This window comes from Neomonachus schauinslandi, chromosome 10, assembly GCF_002201575.2.
Source record: "Neomonachus schauinslandi chromosome 10, ASM220157v2, whole genome shotgun sequence".
Classification (NCBI taxonomy): Eukaryota; Metazoa; Chordata; class Mammalia; order Carnivora; family Phocidae; genus Neomonachus; species Neomonachus schauinslandi.
Window position 1 is genome coordinate 90,968,297 of NC_058412.1, and position 16,755 is coordinate 90,985,051.

Consider the following 16,755-nt stretch of genomic DNA (forward strand, 5'->3'; position numbering starts at 1 on the left):
ACCCTGAGGAATAACGAGATAAATAAGGAAAAAAATAAAAATAAAACTGAGGAATAAGGTAAAAAAAAAAAATATATATATATATATATATATATGGGGGATGGGGGCAGGCAGATGGTGAGAGCAGAGGTTCTTCAAGTGGAGTCCCCAGGAGGTTCTTACCCCTTAGTGTGACTCAGGATCTCCCAGAGGACTTGTTAAAACACAAATTCCTTGGTTCCACTGCAAAGCTTGTCAGATTCTGACAAGCAGGCAGAATCTGAGATTCTGTATTGACAGTGAATTATTAGGTGATATTGATGCTGCCAATCCACTTTGAGGGGCCACACTTTGAGAATCAATGGTTTAAGGCATGAGTTGCAGCAAGGAGCATGGCTTCATTGAATGGAACATATAAAATGCTTTGTACAATGAGAGAGGCATCAGGACATTAAGCATGCTACGAACATGAATGAATAAATGCATTCAGTCCACTTCCTCGTTCTTTATTTCAATACGACCACAGACAAGCCACCTAGCTCCCCAGGCTATTGGGAAGATAAGATCCCATAAGGAACGTAATGGGGCATTTGCAAAGCTTTTGTAGTGGAACCTCCCAGAGCTCATGACTGCTTTCTTATGCTTTTACAATAAACCCACTGGACACCTGCAGTCTCTGGCCCTGGTGGAGCCTGTTTCTCTGGGCTAGAATATGCTTTTATTGCAAATGGAAGGCACCAGAGAGAACTGTGGTTGTTCAAGAAGCAGCTTCTTGCTGTCTTATGTTCAGAGGTTTCCATGACTATGGCTCTCATTATGAGCTGTGTAAACAAGCATTAGCCTTCTTACTCTTCCCTCCACTTATGCTTCAGTGAAGTCTGTTGTGTCTGATGCAGTTGATGCCTTGCCCATATCCCCTTGGCCCATCTGAGGTCATCTGCAGATAGTTTCCCTATATACCGAATGCTTCGTCTGTGAGAAGGTGTTCTCTGAACAGAGGAATGTATTCCCCAGTGGGTGAAATGGTCAGAGTACTGGAGAGTACACCCCCAGAAGAATCCCTCAATCCATGAAGGACAGGAGTTGGTGGGAAAATAGCCCAGGTTCCCTTCCCCCAGTGGGACAGTCCTGGAGTGGATTCTGCATGGTTCCTCACTGGGTGTCCTGTAGGTTAGGCTCCAGTCATACACACTGGTAACCTGATAAATAACCCACTCTTTGGTGGCTCTCCTCTCTTCTTTGTCTCTTCTCTCCCTCACCCTGTTTCCAGGAATCATGTTCCAAATAAGCAATCTGTACTCAGATTTTTGACTTAGTGGTTGCACTAGGGGTATCCTAAACTAAAACTTCTGTCTTTGCCCCAGGAAATGAGACTATGCACAGCACAAATCCGTTTCTCTCTTGATTCAATCTACTTTAGCAATTGCAGGAGAATGTCAATATCAATTAATACCAATACATCAATTTGACCTCCATTAATCTGCCCCAAATGGTCATTTTAATTGCTGGTTAAATCTTAAGAAGGAGTAATTCAGATAATTTTTCCCCAAAAAATCACAGACTAGTTTTTTCTTCTGTCCCTTGGATGTAGTGAAACATATTTGTCTGAATGCATGCTTAGTCAACAGCTTTGGCCCCTTTCAAAGCCAAAGCTTGTATTCTAGACCAACTACATATGGCAGAGAAACAAAGATGGATTTTTTTACAGTAGAATCAACTTTAACTTTTTACACAAATCTGCGCTTGATGAGCCGGAGATGAAATGAACTATGCAGGGTATAGACTTCAGTCATGCTCCCTGTATGAAAAGCATTTTGAAAAGTAGGGGCTGATTTACCACAGACTGCTCATTATGTTAAAACTGATAACGTTATTTGAATTGGATACTTTCCACATTCTAACGTCTAGGCATTCTGAAATCATCAGCTTTTCCTCCCTCTGGAGAGTTTTCGGATCTGGGACAAAGCTCTACCAGGATGTAAATACTACAGCGTTTCTTCATGTGACAGTTAAATGTGGAATACATTTCCTTTGGGTGCTGTATTTATTTGTGGTACCTTTCTTATCTCCTGAGCTACTGCTCCGGTATAGGAAACATATCGTCTCCATCTTTATTTCCTTCAGAGCTGAGTGCATAGTAGATGACCAATAAACTCAAGGGAGGATGAGCAATTCCCTTAAGAATAAAACCAAGCGGGCGCCTGGGTGGCTCAGTTGGTTGGGCGACTGCCTTCGGCTCAGGTCATGATCCTGGAGTCCCGGGATCGAGTCCCGCATCGGGCTCCCTGCTCGGCAGGGAGTCTGCTTCTCCCTCTGACCCTCCTCCCTCTCATGCTCTCTGTCTCTCATTCTCTCTGTCTCAAATAAATAAATAAATCTTAAAAAAAAAAAAAGAATAAAACCAAGCTGCAAGGCACAGGATGTAGTGTGCAATAATAAGCAGTCCTTCTATCCCAAAACACAGGTCACACAATCTAATCTTTCTGGGATTCTAATCATCTGTTGTTCCGGTTCCAAGATGATGAAGCAAGTCAGCCAACTTTTACTTCCTCATCTGTTAAAAAAAAAAAAAAGGCAATAAAATTTGTCATCATCCAGTATGCCCTTGTTGTGGTAAAGATCAATTGGATAAAATCTTTAAAGGTATTTTGACTCTGGCCAACGGGAGATCTATGAACACACAACCATGTTTTGAATGTAGTATCTTTACTGACAATGTCTTCCTACACGATCAACAGTCACCAGCAATACTTTCATGTGCTCAGTGCCTAGAAAAAGCCCTTCTCTTTAAATAGCTCAAAATTTTAAAATGTCTGTCCTTTATAAGCCAGGCTTCAAAGATGTACTTTTTATGTGCTTGTTTCCAACTACTCTTAAAGGACAGTTGGATACTCACGGTTTGTATCTTGACAGCCAGTTTGTGTGTTCAAGGGGGCTGGCAGGACCGTGGCAGCACAAATCGAAAGAACACTTTCAGCAAGCTGGAGGCAGAAGCATAAATTCGGAGGGCTTGGATATCTTGTTCGTGCGAGTGGAGCAGCTTCATAGAGTCAGATAAAAGAACAGGTAGCAAGGGGGTTTTAATTTGGTTCTCATTTACCCTGAATGTAGTCTGTTGACACACAGCCACTTACTGTGAAGACTGGTAAGGTGGGTTTTTCCACTAAAAAAAAAAAAAAAAGCAGTCAGGGAAACCTGTATTTTAGATGTTGAGATATAAATATCAGAATATCTTGCCAGTGGGTGAAACCCAAAACTAAATTTGGGGAAGAAAAGAAGAGAATAGCCCATTGCTGTTAGAGCAAAATGGTCCACCCTTGGTACACATTTAAGAGAACAAAAAACATATTCAGTTTAGTTTTTGGTGTTTGTTTTTTTTTTACTTTATCTTTAATTTCTCTGGTTCGGGGAAAGATAACACCTGGAGGAGGATCCCCAGTCTCACTAATCACACGTCTAGCCTTGCTACTCGGGGCTTAGGCAGGTGATGCGCAGAAAAATACAGGACCAAGCTGAGAGGAGGCTCAATATCAAGCCCCAAAGGGGTGGGGGCGCACCCAGGGGCCAGGCGGTGTGTTTGGGGCAGGATTCAGGAGGAGGGCAGCGTCCAGGTCCAGATCTGGCTCTGTGGGACTTGGAGGGATGCGTGGAGCCAATGGGCTCATTAGTACCTGGCTATGGCTACAGCCGCCCCGTGGCAAATAAGGGCTATCAAAGCCCTGTCAGCACTCCTGAATGGGACAAAGAAAAGGCGCATTAATGATTAACTCTGCTAAAAGCTCCGGCTTTTGTATTCCCATGGTGCCTGGCCTATCTGGCTGCCATGTGACCAGCCTGGGCCATTTTCTCGCAGATTGGGGAAAGCTAGTGAGCAAACACAGGTGGTTCGGAGCCGGCCCCGCTGTCAGGGACAACCGCGGACAGCACCAGCTATGCCTGGCCAAATTAGCTGCTCTGTTTGCCTCCAGTTTTGCTTCCTGGTGCTCTCACTTTCTAAGTCGAATGTCATTTTGCACTCATTTTCGACTATTCACAAGAGGTGCGGAAAAGGGGGGAGAGGCCCCCGGGAAAACGGGAAAGGGAGACACACAGCGTCATGTTCTTTGAACCCCGCAATAACATTTGGTGACCAAATGCAAAGGCTGGGTAAACTAATTAAAACCCCTCAGGTCTTTAACCCCTGGTCAGAGCAAATTTATTCTTCTCAGAGGGAGTTATTTTAGTGATACATGATAATGACGTCATAAGCCCACCAGAGCGGACCCCGGGCTGGGCGCCCTAAAGTGGGGTCTGGAATGTGCTGGTTCTTTGAAATCGGCCGTGGCACTTGTGGCCACCTACAGTAGTGCAAGGGTAGGGTGACCTTGCCTAGCCCTGGTTGAGAGTCAAGGTCCCTCTAGTGGCATTATTTGTTTAAATGCATTTCTTCCTTGGCCTACATCAGACAGACTTTCTTTTTCCTGTTCAAATATTTATATGTGTGTATTATTGCTCGCTGCTGCTTCAACTGCTCCCAATCACACCAGCAGCTATAAAGCACCGATTATCAGGGTCAAGTGATAAAGGCCCTTTGAGTCAACACCAGAAATGAACAGAAAATGAAATAAAGTTATAAAAAGAGGACAGCATAAATGTCTACAAAGAGTATATCAGTTTGCAGATATTCAAGCAATTAGCTACAATGGGAAAGACATTTTATTCAAACTAACAGTACCGCTGAAATGATTACCAGTGTTTGATATTTAAATACGGCGTTCTGCTGGACTCCCAGTAAAAGAAACAATACGAAACAAAACAAAACGAAACACACCCCTTGAGAGGTCTTTCTACTCAGAAGCAGTTCAGAGTTGGTGAATGTTGGGTCAAACACAGCTGCCATGTGTGGGATCCAGCTGATGCTGACCAAAGAATGAACATGATCAGCCTCTAGCCCTCACGGCCAATCAAGGCTATTGTCCTCTATGCGTGGTGTTTGATGTGGACGCTTGTGGACGTGTTTATCCTGTATATTTCCCCACCGTTCCTAAACTTTGATTTCTTTTTTCTGATGAAGATGATATGGTTGCAGGTCCCAGCTCCAGGGGGACTTGGTCACCAGTCAATACAGGCACCCAATATCAGCAAACAACTTTAGCAGATAATTTTTTTCCAGCTGATCCATAATTGGTTTTCCCTTGCAAAGGCTTGCAGACAGATTATATCCCTGTTGCCTAAGCAGAACATGAAATCATAGTTAAATAAGCATCCTCTAGTAGCCAACACAGAAATAAGTGGTTATGAGGAACAAAATTATGAAACTGGCATAAAGGAACATTCTTATGGAGCTGAACTGAAAAATCAGCTATTGGTATATCCCCAAAGACTCATCTTCTCTTCTGTGTTATTTTATATTCTAAGCAGATCTCGTTGCATTACTTAAATTCTTTAAAGTTACAGGTATAGAGGAAGTATCCTATAGCATTCTCTGATAAAATGCAGTTATGGCTTAAATAATAATTCCTGATTGATTTTTGTCAGAAAACTACTTTCACATGTCTATAGGTGTTTTCAAGTTACTATTTTTTGAAAAATTTAATACAAAAATATGTAACAAAATTACACAAAGAAAATACATGGTAATAATAATGATGTTGATGATGACCCTTAGCTTTTATGTGAAACTTATCTGTGCCAGACACTGTTCTAAGCACTTTTCATGTATTTATTCCTGTGATTCTCACAATGATCTGTAAGATTTGTGCAGTCATTATCCTCAGTTTGCAGAGAGGTTAAGCAACTTGCCCAGGGACACACAGCCAGTTGTGGTGTTGGGATTGAAATCTAGGCAGTCTAGCTCCTAAAAAAGATAAGTTAGTCTTATTCCCACCTCTGCCTCTCAATTCCCAAGTGTCCTCTAGGGTATTTTACTAGTTAATAATATGTGCATGTAAAAATATGTACAGATACATACATATGCATGTTATTTTAAAACAGAAATTCTGTGCAATTAGGGTTCATATCAACTGGGGAGTTTCAGAGAGACTTAGAACATGCCTCAGACTCATCCTACCAAGGCTATTGATCCACTAATTCCCTGCCCTGTTTGATTAGTGGTTGGCACCTCAGAGCTTCCAGCCTGCCTCAAATGCATCCCCACACACTCCTGTGGCCAGAGAATTCCTTCAGGCTGAGGGAAGGTGGAAGCCTTCAGGCATGTTTGGATCCTTTGGCATGTGTCCCCCGGGGTGGCCTAACAAGGTACAGGAGGAGAACTGACAGGATGTGCTACAAATTTCTCAATCTCTCTGATCATCAACAGAAGAAGAATTTATCTTTCTGAACTGACTGCTCTAGAGAATTCTCTGCTCACTTAAACAGATGTGTTCTGGTTAGTTTTTGTTTTTTGTTTTGTTTTTGTTTTTTTTTAAATAGAAGACTCTTATTTTCATTCCCTGTGGTCCAGACAACCTTAAGCATACAGTACCTGTGGCCGAAGAGTAAATGACATATCAAGGACCAGACAGATGTCTGTGCTCCTGGGTTTGGTTCCTGACATGTGGCTTATGGGACAGTCATGGACAATGAGTTTCTCAAGGTCAAGATTTAGGTTATTTCGTGCATCTTCACATACTAGGTCCTGCTTGTAATAGGACCTTTACAGGTTTGGTTCGGTGAATGAGTGAGTGAATTTATGAATGAATGGATGGACATTTGAATGAACAAATAAACCATGGATGCCTAGTAGGTACTAGGAAGAAAAGGACAAGAGAAACATGGGGAATGTGGAAAGAGTGAAAATCCAAGACTGAATAGGATGATTCTTCACCTACAGACTTTATGAGAGATTTCATCCTTCTTGAGAGGAGGTCATGTTTAGAAAGTGGACCTCAGTAGCATGTAACAGAAGCTGGACTTTCCCTTTTTACCACTCTAATTATATTCCAATGCATAATTAATTAGGGAAAAAAGCATAGAGATTATCTATTTCTTGCTCCAACAGTGAAAATGAATTACTGGCCTGCATATTTAGAAAAAAATCAGACTGTAAGAAAGATATGAAATCTCAGGTCACAGGCTGAAACCTATCCACACAAAAACTTTTCTTTTTTCTTTCAAATTTTGAATGATTTGGCAAAAATGAAAGATTGTCAATGTTTGTCTACATTAAAAAAAGGATATAAAATCAAAACCTGGAAGAATAGTAAACTAAATTTAAAGAGTCAGAAGAAAGAAAATAGGGCGCCTGCCTTCGGCTCAGGTCATGATCCTGGAGTTCCGGGATCGAGTCCCGCATCGGGCTCCCTGCTCGGCGGGGAGTCTGCTTCTCCCTCTGACCCTCCTCCCTCTCATGCTCTCTGTCTCTCTCTCAAATAAATAAATAAATCTTTAAAAAAAATAAATAAAATAAAATAAAATATAAAAAAAAGAAGAAAGAAAATAATTAGGATTACAGTGAAGATAAATAAAATAGTGAATAGAGGAAAAAATGGAGAAAAGAAACAAAGTCCAAAGTTGTTTCTATGAAAAGATCAACAAAACTGACAAAACTTCAGTTAGACTGACCAAGAAAAAAAAAGATTGAACAGCACCATCAATCAACTGGATCTCTTCAACATTTATAGAACACTCCACCCACCAATAGCAGAATACACATTATTTCCAACTGCCCATGAAACATGTACCAATTTTGACTATATCCTGGGCCATCAAAAATCTCCATAATTTTACAGAACTTGGTATCATACAGACTGTATTCTTGGGCTACAGTGAAGTAAAAGTAGGAATTAGTAACAGATAACAAGAAAATCTCTAAACATTTGGAAACTAAACACACAGTCCTAAATAATATGTGAATCAAAGAGGAAGTCTCAAGTCCCCAAACAGACAAAAACCTGAACTGAATAGAAATGAAGATACATTTGTGTACACAGCTAAAGCAGTGCTGTGAGGGAGATTTATAGCATTAAATGTACACATTAGAAAAGAGTCTCAAATTCATAATATAAGCACCCACCTAAAAAACCTAGAGAAACGAGAAAAAATAGACCCAAAGCAAAAAGAAGAAACTAATAAAAATAAGAAATCAATGACATTTAAAACAGAAAAGAATAAAGAAACTCAATGAAACAAAGAGTGGGTTCTTTGAAATGAATAATAAAACTGATAAACCTCTAGCAAGATTACAAAGAAAATAAACAGAAGATGCAAATTACTAAGATCAGGAATGAAAGAGGCGGTATCACGGCAGATATGCAGACAACAAAATAGTAATAAAGAAATACTACAGACAACTCGATGCACATAAACTTTACAACTGAAATGGATACATTTATTGAAAATCACAAACTGCCATAATTCACCCAATATGAAATAGATATCTGAGTAGCCCTGTTACTATAAAGGTAATTGAATTGGTAATTTAATAACACCCCTCAAAAGAAATCTCTGATTCCAGATGGTCTCACTGGAGAATGCTTCCAAATATGTAAAGAAAAATTAACACTAATTCTGAACAGTCTCTTCCAGAAGACAAAAGAAACACTTCCTAATTCATTTTATAAAGCTATCATTACCCTGATACCAAAACCAATGACATTGCAAAAGAAAACTATAGCTCTATATCCCTCCTGAATATAGACACACACACACACACACAGATACACAGACACACACACACACACACAGATACACACACACACATCTTTAAAACATTAGAATAGAATACAGTAATATATACAAATAATTATATACCATGACCAAATTGGATATATTCCAAAGATGCAAGGCTGGTTCAATTTGAAAATTAGTGAATGTCATTAACCATACTAACAGTCAACAGAGGAAAAATCACATGATTATATCAATCTACACAGAAAAAGCAATTGACAAAATTCAATACCCATTTATGATAAAAACTCTTAGAATAAAAGAATACATCCTCAACATGATGAAGACTACTTACATAAACCCATATCTAACATTATACTTACTGGTGAAAGACTGCTTTCTCCTGAGATTGAGAGTAAGAGAAGCTGTTCACTTTCACTAGTCTTATTCAACATAGTGCTGAAATCTCTAGGACATGCAATAAAGCAGGGAAAGTAAATAAAAAACATACATATCAGAAAGAAAGAATGAAAACTGTCTCTATTTGGAGATGACACACTTGTCTACATTGAAAGTCCCAAAAAATCTACAAAAAGATCTATTGGAACTAACAAATGAATTTAGCAAGTTTGTAGGATATAAGAGAAACACAAAAACTAATTGTATTTTTACATACTAACAATGAACAAATGGACAACAAAATGTAATACTGTTTATAATTGTTTAAAAAAGAACTGCTTAGTAGATATAAATTTAACAAAACACATCCTGGGCTTATTTGACTATGTACTTCTGTTGAAAGAAACCAATGAAGATCTAAATAAATGGAAAATAAACACTGTGTTCATGAATTAGAAAACCCAATATGGTCAGGATGTCAATTCTCCCCAAATTCACATACAGGTTTAATGAAATTCCTATCAAAATTCCAGCAAAAATTTAATTAGCTAGAGGCAAGATCCTTCTAACATTTGTATGGAAAGGCAAAGGGACTAAAATAGTTTAAACAATTTTGAAAAAGAAGAAAGTGGAAGGTTTATTGGACCTTAAGACTTATTTGTAGCTACAGTAATCAATACTGTGTGGAACTGGCAGAGGGATGGACACAAAGATCAATGGAACAGAATCGAGAACCCAAAATAAACCCACTCTAAATTTGCCCAAAAGGGCTTTGATGAAGTTGCAAAATTCATTCAATGGAGAAAAGATAGCCTTTTCAATAAAGTAATTGGATATCTATAGGCAAAATATGAACCTTGACCTAAGTCTCTAACCTTAGACAAAAATTAACTCAAAATGAATTATGGGCTTAAAAGCAAATGTAAAACTATAAAATTTTTAGAAGAAAACATTTATGATGAAGTAAAGGCTCTTAGACTTGACATCAAACACATGATCCATAAAAGAAAAATTTTAGAAATTGGACTTTGTCAAAATTACAAATTTTGCTTTGTGGAAGACCCTGTTAAGAGGATGAGACAAGCCACAGACTTGTCTATGGGAGGAAATACTTGCAAATGACTTATCCAAAGAAGATAGTGTATAGAATTGTTACAAACTCTCAAAACTCAATGGCAAAAAGCCATATAATCCTATTTAAAAATGGGCACAAAGAGACATTTTATGGAGAGGTTATACAGATTGCAATTAATCACATGGAAATTAATTAGGAATTGGGAAAATCATTACCCATTAGAGAAATGAATTTTTTTTTAATTTTTTAAAATTTTATTATGTTATGTTAGTCACCATACAATACATCATTAGTTTTTGATGTGGTGATCCACGATCCATTGTTTTCGTATAACACCCAGTGCTCCATGCAGTACGTGCCCTCCTTAATACCCATCACAGGGCTAACCAGTCCCCCCTCCCCCCCCTCTAAAACCCTGTTTGTTTCTCAGAGTCCATAGTCTCTCATGGTTCATCTCTCCCTCCAAATCCCCCCCCTTCATTTTTCCCTTCCTTCTCCTAATGTCCTCCATGCTATTCCTTATGTTCCACAAATAAGTGAAACCATATGATAATTGACTTTCTCTGCTTGACTTATTTCACTTAGCATAATCTCCTCCAGTCCCATCCATGCTGATGTAAAAGTTGGGTATTCATCCTTTCTGATGGCTGAGTAATATTCCATTGTATATATGGACCACGTCTTCTTTCTCCATTCATCTGTTGAAGGGCATCTCAGCGCTTTCCACAGTTTGGCTATTGTGGACATTGCTGCTATGAACATTGGACTTCATCAAGATAAAAAGCTTCTGCACAGCAAAGGAAACAGTCAACAAAACAAAGAGGCAACCCACAGAATGGGAGAAGATATTTGCAAATGACACTACAGATACAGGGTATGTGATAATATGTATCACATATTATATCACATATACAGATAAAGGGCTGCTTTCCAAGATCTATAAAGAACTTCTCAAACTCAACACCCAAAAAACAAATAATCAAGTCAAAAAGTGGGCAGAAGAGATGAAAAGACACTTCTCTGAAGAAGACATACAAATGGCTAACAGACACATGAAAAAATGTTCATCATCATTAGCCATCAGGGAAATTCAAATCAAAACCACATTGAGATACCACCTTACACCAGTTAGAGAGATGAAATTTGAAACCACAGTAAGGAATAGTGACAATACCAAAAACTGGGTAGGAGGCAAAGAAACTGAATCCCTCTTGTATTTCTGGTGGGAAGGTAAAATGCCACAGCTAGTGTGGGAAACAATTCACTATTTTTTTCAAAACAAAAGACGCTACTACCATATGACTCAGCAGGTGCACTCCTGAACATTATCCCATGGGGAGCAGTGAAGACTTATGCTCACACAAAAATTTGTACACAAATACTTATGGAAACTGTTTTCATAACAGCCCCTGAAACAACTTTGATTTCCTTCAGTGAGTGAATTGTTAAATATAATGAAATAAATATAATTGTTAAATATAGTGTGGTACATCCATGTCATGGAATACTACTCAGCAATAAAAAGGAGCAAAATATTGATACATGCAATAACCTGGATGAATTCCAGAGATTTATATTGAAGGGAAAAAATTAAATCTCCAAAAATTGCATAATGTGTCATTCCATTTATAAAACATTCTTGAAATGACAAAATATAGATTATAGAAGCAGAGGACAAATTAGCGGTTGCCAGGAGTGAAGGAAAGGGTAAGATGAGAAAGACGAGAGTTTGCCTCCTGTAAAAGGACAACATGAGGGAGCCTTATGGTGATGCAAATGTTTTAATCTTGGTGCTCTCAGTGTCAATATCCCAGTAGTGATATTATCCAATAATTTTACAAGGTGTTACCATTAGCTAAGGAATACATGGACTCTCTTTGTATTAATTCTTACAACCACATATGAATCTAAAATTATTGCAAAATTAAAGGTAGAAAACAAACAAAAAAAAACCTGTGCCAAGTTCTTTTTTTAATTTTTTATTTTTATTTGAGACAGATAGAATGAGAGAGAGAGAGCACATGAGAGGGGGGAGGGTCAGAGGCAGAAGCAGGCTCCCCGCCGAGCAGGGAGCCCGATGCGGGACTCGATCCAGGGACTCCAGGATCATGACCTGAGCCGAAGGCAGTCGCTTAACCAACTGAGCCACCCAGGCGCCCCGTCCTGTGCCAAGTTTTTAACAAAGGTGACTTTTATTTTTATTTATTTTTTTTTTTAAAGATTTTTTTTATTTATTTATTTATTTGAGAGAGAGAGAATGAGAGAAAACACATGAGAGGGGGGAGGGTCAGAGGGAGAAGCAGACTCCCTGCCGAGCAGGGAGCCCGATGCGGTACTCGATCCCGGGACTCCAGGATCATGACCTGAGCCGAAGGCAGTCGCCTAACCAACTGAGCCACCCAGGCGCCCAACAAAGGTGACTTTTAAATTTTTAAGCCAGAATATATCTGCAGAAAAACATGAAGAAGCAATTGTAACCAATTACCCTAATCATTGACTCTCCAGGAACTCATAGGTACAGCCCCAAAGCCTTCCTTCTATATCAGTTCCCTTAAAGGATAGACAGACCACCAAGATTCTCTCCAGAACCAAAATAGCAAAATAAGAAATTGTTAAATTTAATGTCACAATAATTTGTCTGGAAAACAGTAGGTCAGGTTAGTCACAGTTTGTAACTAGTCATGAATTAACCCCTTTAAACTGTTTAACTAAAATATTCTTCTCAGGATGCATAATCATGGTTTTAAAATAGAGATGATTTAATTCACCAGTTAAATAGGCTCAAAAACCACATTATTAGCTACAGTAATTGGATATCAACAGAAAATCAGAAGATCAGAGAAGAGTTGGTGGTGAATCAATACATACTTATCCATCTATTTATAATTTATACTGCACAGACTTCTAGATAGGAACTGAGGCAGCCTCAAATATTAAAACACACTCAGACCATACCTACTTATTAATATGTTCTTTGTAAATTGCAAGTCAAGCCAATATTGTTGGTTTCTCTCTAGTTCTCCTTTCCATCATTGGCAAAAATAGAAAAACAAAAACAAAAATACAAAAACAAAGCAGAACTTCAAAAAATGGAAGGTTTATTTGTAGCCTATTTTCCAGGCCATGAATAATGTAGACATTTTCAGTAGGGATTCTGCACTTGGGCAATGCTACTTCCTACAACCTTTTCATATCATACGGTGGATTCCGCATCTCACTCTGTAGCAACCATTTTGCTCGCTGATTGGCCCCCCCAAGAGCATCATGAATACTCAAACCAGCTCTGGAATATGGTGACTGGCTTCTCCTTGGCACAGAGGGTCCCACACTTTCTTGTAGCCCACAGTGCTTCATAGCCACAGGAGCACGTGGGGTCTCTTGAGCTCCACAAAGGTTTGAGTTCCCAAGGGGAGCCTGCTCCCTTTGTGAAAGTGTAAGGAAGGAAGTGATATGGTGTTAATCAATACACCCAGTGATAAATGTTTATCTTGAGCAGAAAGCAAATAAAGGCAGGTTAGCCAGCCCTTTATTGCCTGTGGAGTGGTCAGATCCACCGTCAGCAGCTGGAGCCTTTTCTAGGTCATGTGGCTTAAAAGTTTATCAACCATTTTTTTTTTTTTAAACTGGAGAACAGGTAGGGAAAGATTGGCCAAGACTAGTATTTATGCCCTCTAAAATTTTCACAAATGTTTAGTTGTTTTTTTGTGTTTTTGTTTTTGTTTTTTTTCCCAAAGGCACAGGACCAACACTGGAAAACCCGCTTGTGTTAAGGTAAGCCTCCAAATGCTGACTGCATATGGGATAGGTGGGGGGATTTAAGACTAGGACCAAGATTCTCAAGGAAGGCTCTCCTATGTTTATCCTTTGGGTTCCTCTTGAGCAGTGATTCTCAAATTTTACAGGACTCCTGTTGAGAGCTTGTTAAAACAGATTGTTGAATTCTGTTCTCAGAGTTTATGATTCAGTACGTTTGTACGGGGGCCGAAGAATTTACATTTCTTTTTTTTTTTTTTTACGATTTTATTTATTTATTTGAGAGAGAGAATGAGAGACAGAGAGCACGAGAGGGAAAAGGGTCAGAGGGAGAAGCAGACCCCCCGCTGAGCAGGGAGCCCAATGTGGGACTCGATCCTGGGACTCCAGGATCATGACCTGAGCCGAAGGCAGTCGCTTAACCAACTGAGCCACCCAGGCACCCAAGAATTTACATTTCTGACAAGTTTCCAGCTGACGCTGATGTTCCTGGTCCACAAACCCTACTTTGACAACCACTACTCTAACCTGCTATCCTCAGGTTTTCCATATTTTACATCAGTGATTCAACTGATGTTCTGAGAATAAGTACATTAAACCTCTGTTTTATTCTGAGTGAAGTAGAATTTCTGGGCCTGGAGGAAAAGATGGGAAAATGATCCAATACTTGGAAGCAATTGGAGTAGCCACCATAGGTCAAAAACTAAACATAGTTAGTTGGCTATTAACTAAAGAAAAAAGTTGGCCACCACAAGAAAAATCAGAACCCTCAGTGTAATGAGGCTGTTTTGAATATTCCTGAGAATATTTGAGAATTCCCTGAACTTTGCAAAGTTCAATAAGAAAGCCAAAGCCATGTCCTTGACCATTTATTTGGGAGTAAATTCTACCTTAGCCTGGGGCATACATGAAGTAGGCAGAGGGGGGTTGAAAAGCTAGCAGTTTGCGCATATTAGTTTATTTAATTCAACAACCTTTGAATCAGGGGTTGTTACCTTGATGTTAGCAAGGAGGAAATTGACTCAGCCAGCATCACACTGACTGGATATGGCAGAGCCAAGATGGAGCTCAGGTAGCCAGATGCCCATTCTCCTCCATACAGCACATTCTCCCTAAAGTTTATAATCACCAAATGGGCATCTGCCCCTCATGGAAAGTCACTGCATGGGGGACTCCTGGAAGAAAAGACATAGCCTTGGGTGAGGAGGCTCTCTGACCCTGAAGCAATAAAATGATCCATTATAGAACTGGGTTCTGCCAAAGGGACCTGGTGTTGCCACAGATTGATTTCACATGTTCCAAAAAGACTTCATTCAACATGTCAATTAAGATTTGGCCTCAGGGGTGCCTGGGTGGCTCAGTCGGTTAAGCGTCTGCCTTCGGCTCAGGTCATGATCTCAGGGTCCTGGGATCAAGCCCCACTTCGGGCTCCCTGCTCAGCGGGGAGTCTGCTTCTCCCTCTCCCTCTGCCCCTGCCTCTGCTCTCTTTGTCTCTCTCTCTCAAATAAATAAAATCTTAAAAAAAAAAAAAAAGAGTTGGCCTCAGATTTAGGGGGGCCTGCGTGGCTCAGTCATTAAGTGTTTGCCTTCGGCTCAGGTCATGATCCCGGGGTCCTGGGATTGAGCCCCACATCGGGCTCCCTGCTCAGCCGGAAGACTGCTTCTCCCTCTGCCTCTCCCTCTGCTAGTGTTCCCTCTCTCACTGTGTCTCTCTCTGTCAAAAAAAAAAAAAAAAAGAGTTGGCCTTAGATTTAATTCTAACTCTGGAATAAGCAAGCTGAGGGATAAAAGCAATTCCTTCTGGGCATAAACAAAGAGGAAACAGAAATAGTCCTTATTGAAATTAGCCATACTCACATCTTTAGAAATTACCATAAATGCTTATGACAGAGACTGTTTTTACTCCCTGAGATCCGTTCACCCCTTGTCCACAGTAATATACTCCCAGTTCTTAGGAGGGTTCTTGGCTACTCATATAAAAGACTACATTCCCAGCCTTGCATGGGGTTAGGCATGACCATGTGACCAGGTCAGGCCAATAAGACACAAGCAAAAGTGTGGGAGCCACTTTGTGGATCCTTCCTTCAAACACAACTGACCCAGCTTCCTGCTTGAAAAGGGAATATGGTTTGCCATCTTGGATCATGAAGTTAGAGATAGCTGATTAGTGAGCTGTAAGGAATTTATGTAGCAGATTTGGATTTTACATCTGAGAAAAATGAATTTCTTTCTTGTTTCAGTCACCATTGTGGATCTCTGTTACTTGTGGTCAAACCTAGTCCTAAGTGAAGCAAACACATAAATGTTTGACAGGTTTGAACCGTGATTTTTGTGTTTGTTTATTTTTGGGCATGAAAATGACTTGTTCCAAACATACTTATAGTGCGCTCACAAGCACGTGCACACACACACACAGAAAATTACAAGAGGTTGATGATCTTTAATCATCATTTGGATGACCTATTTCTTCTTTCAGACTTTTGATGCCTATATTAAATACTTCTTTTTTTTTGCTATGTCTAGCACAAATTTTGGAAACAACAATCTATCATCATTTATATGTTAATTTCATTTAAATAAATGATACTATGAACAAAGTACATCTCTGCAGTGCCTGGAAAACATATGGGTGTTAGTCTACAAGGGGTTATTAACTTTACACTTCCCATCTGGAGCCCATAAAGGATCTGTTCTCCGAGATAGTAAAGAGCCAAGGTCACACTATAACATCACATTTGCAGTGAATAAGAAGGCCTTCTGATGTTTGAAATTAGGAGTTACCACTCCTATAACAATTCCGAAAAGACACAATACTGCCTCCTAGGCTCCCATTTACACAAAGGCACTGGCGTAACTACAGCCTGTGTGTATAAGAAAATTCTAACATGGGTTCTGATGCCTGAGAGCAATGTGAAAAATCACTGAGATCCAGAGTTGTATTTAATCTTCATAATCTTATCAGT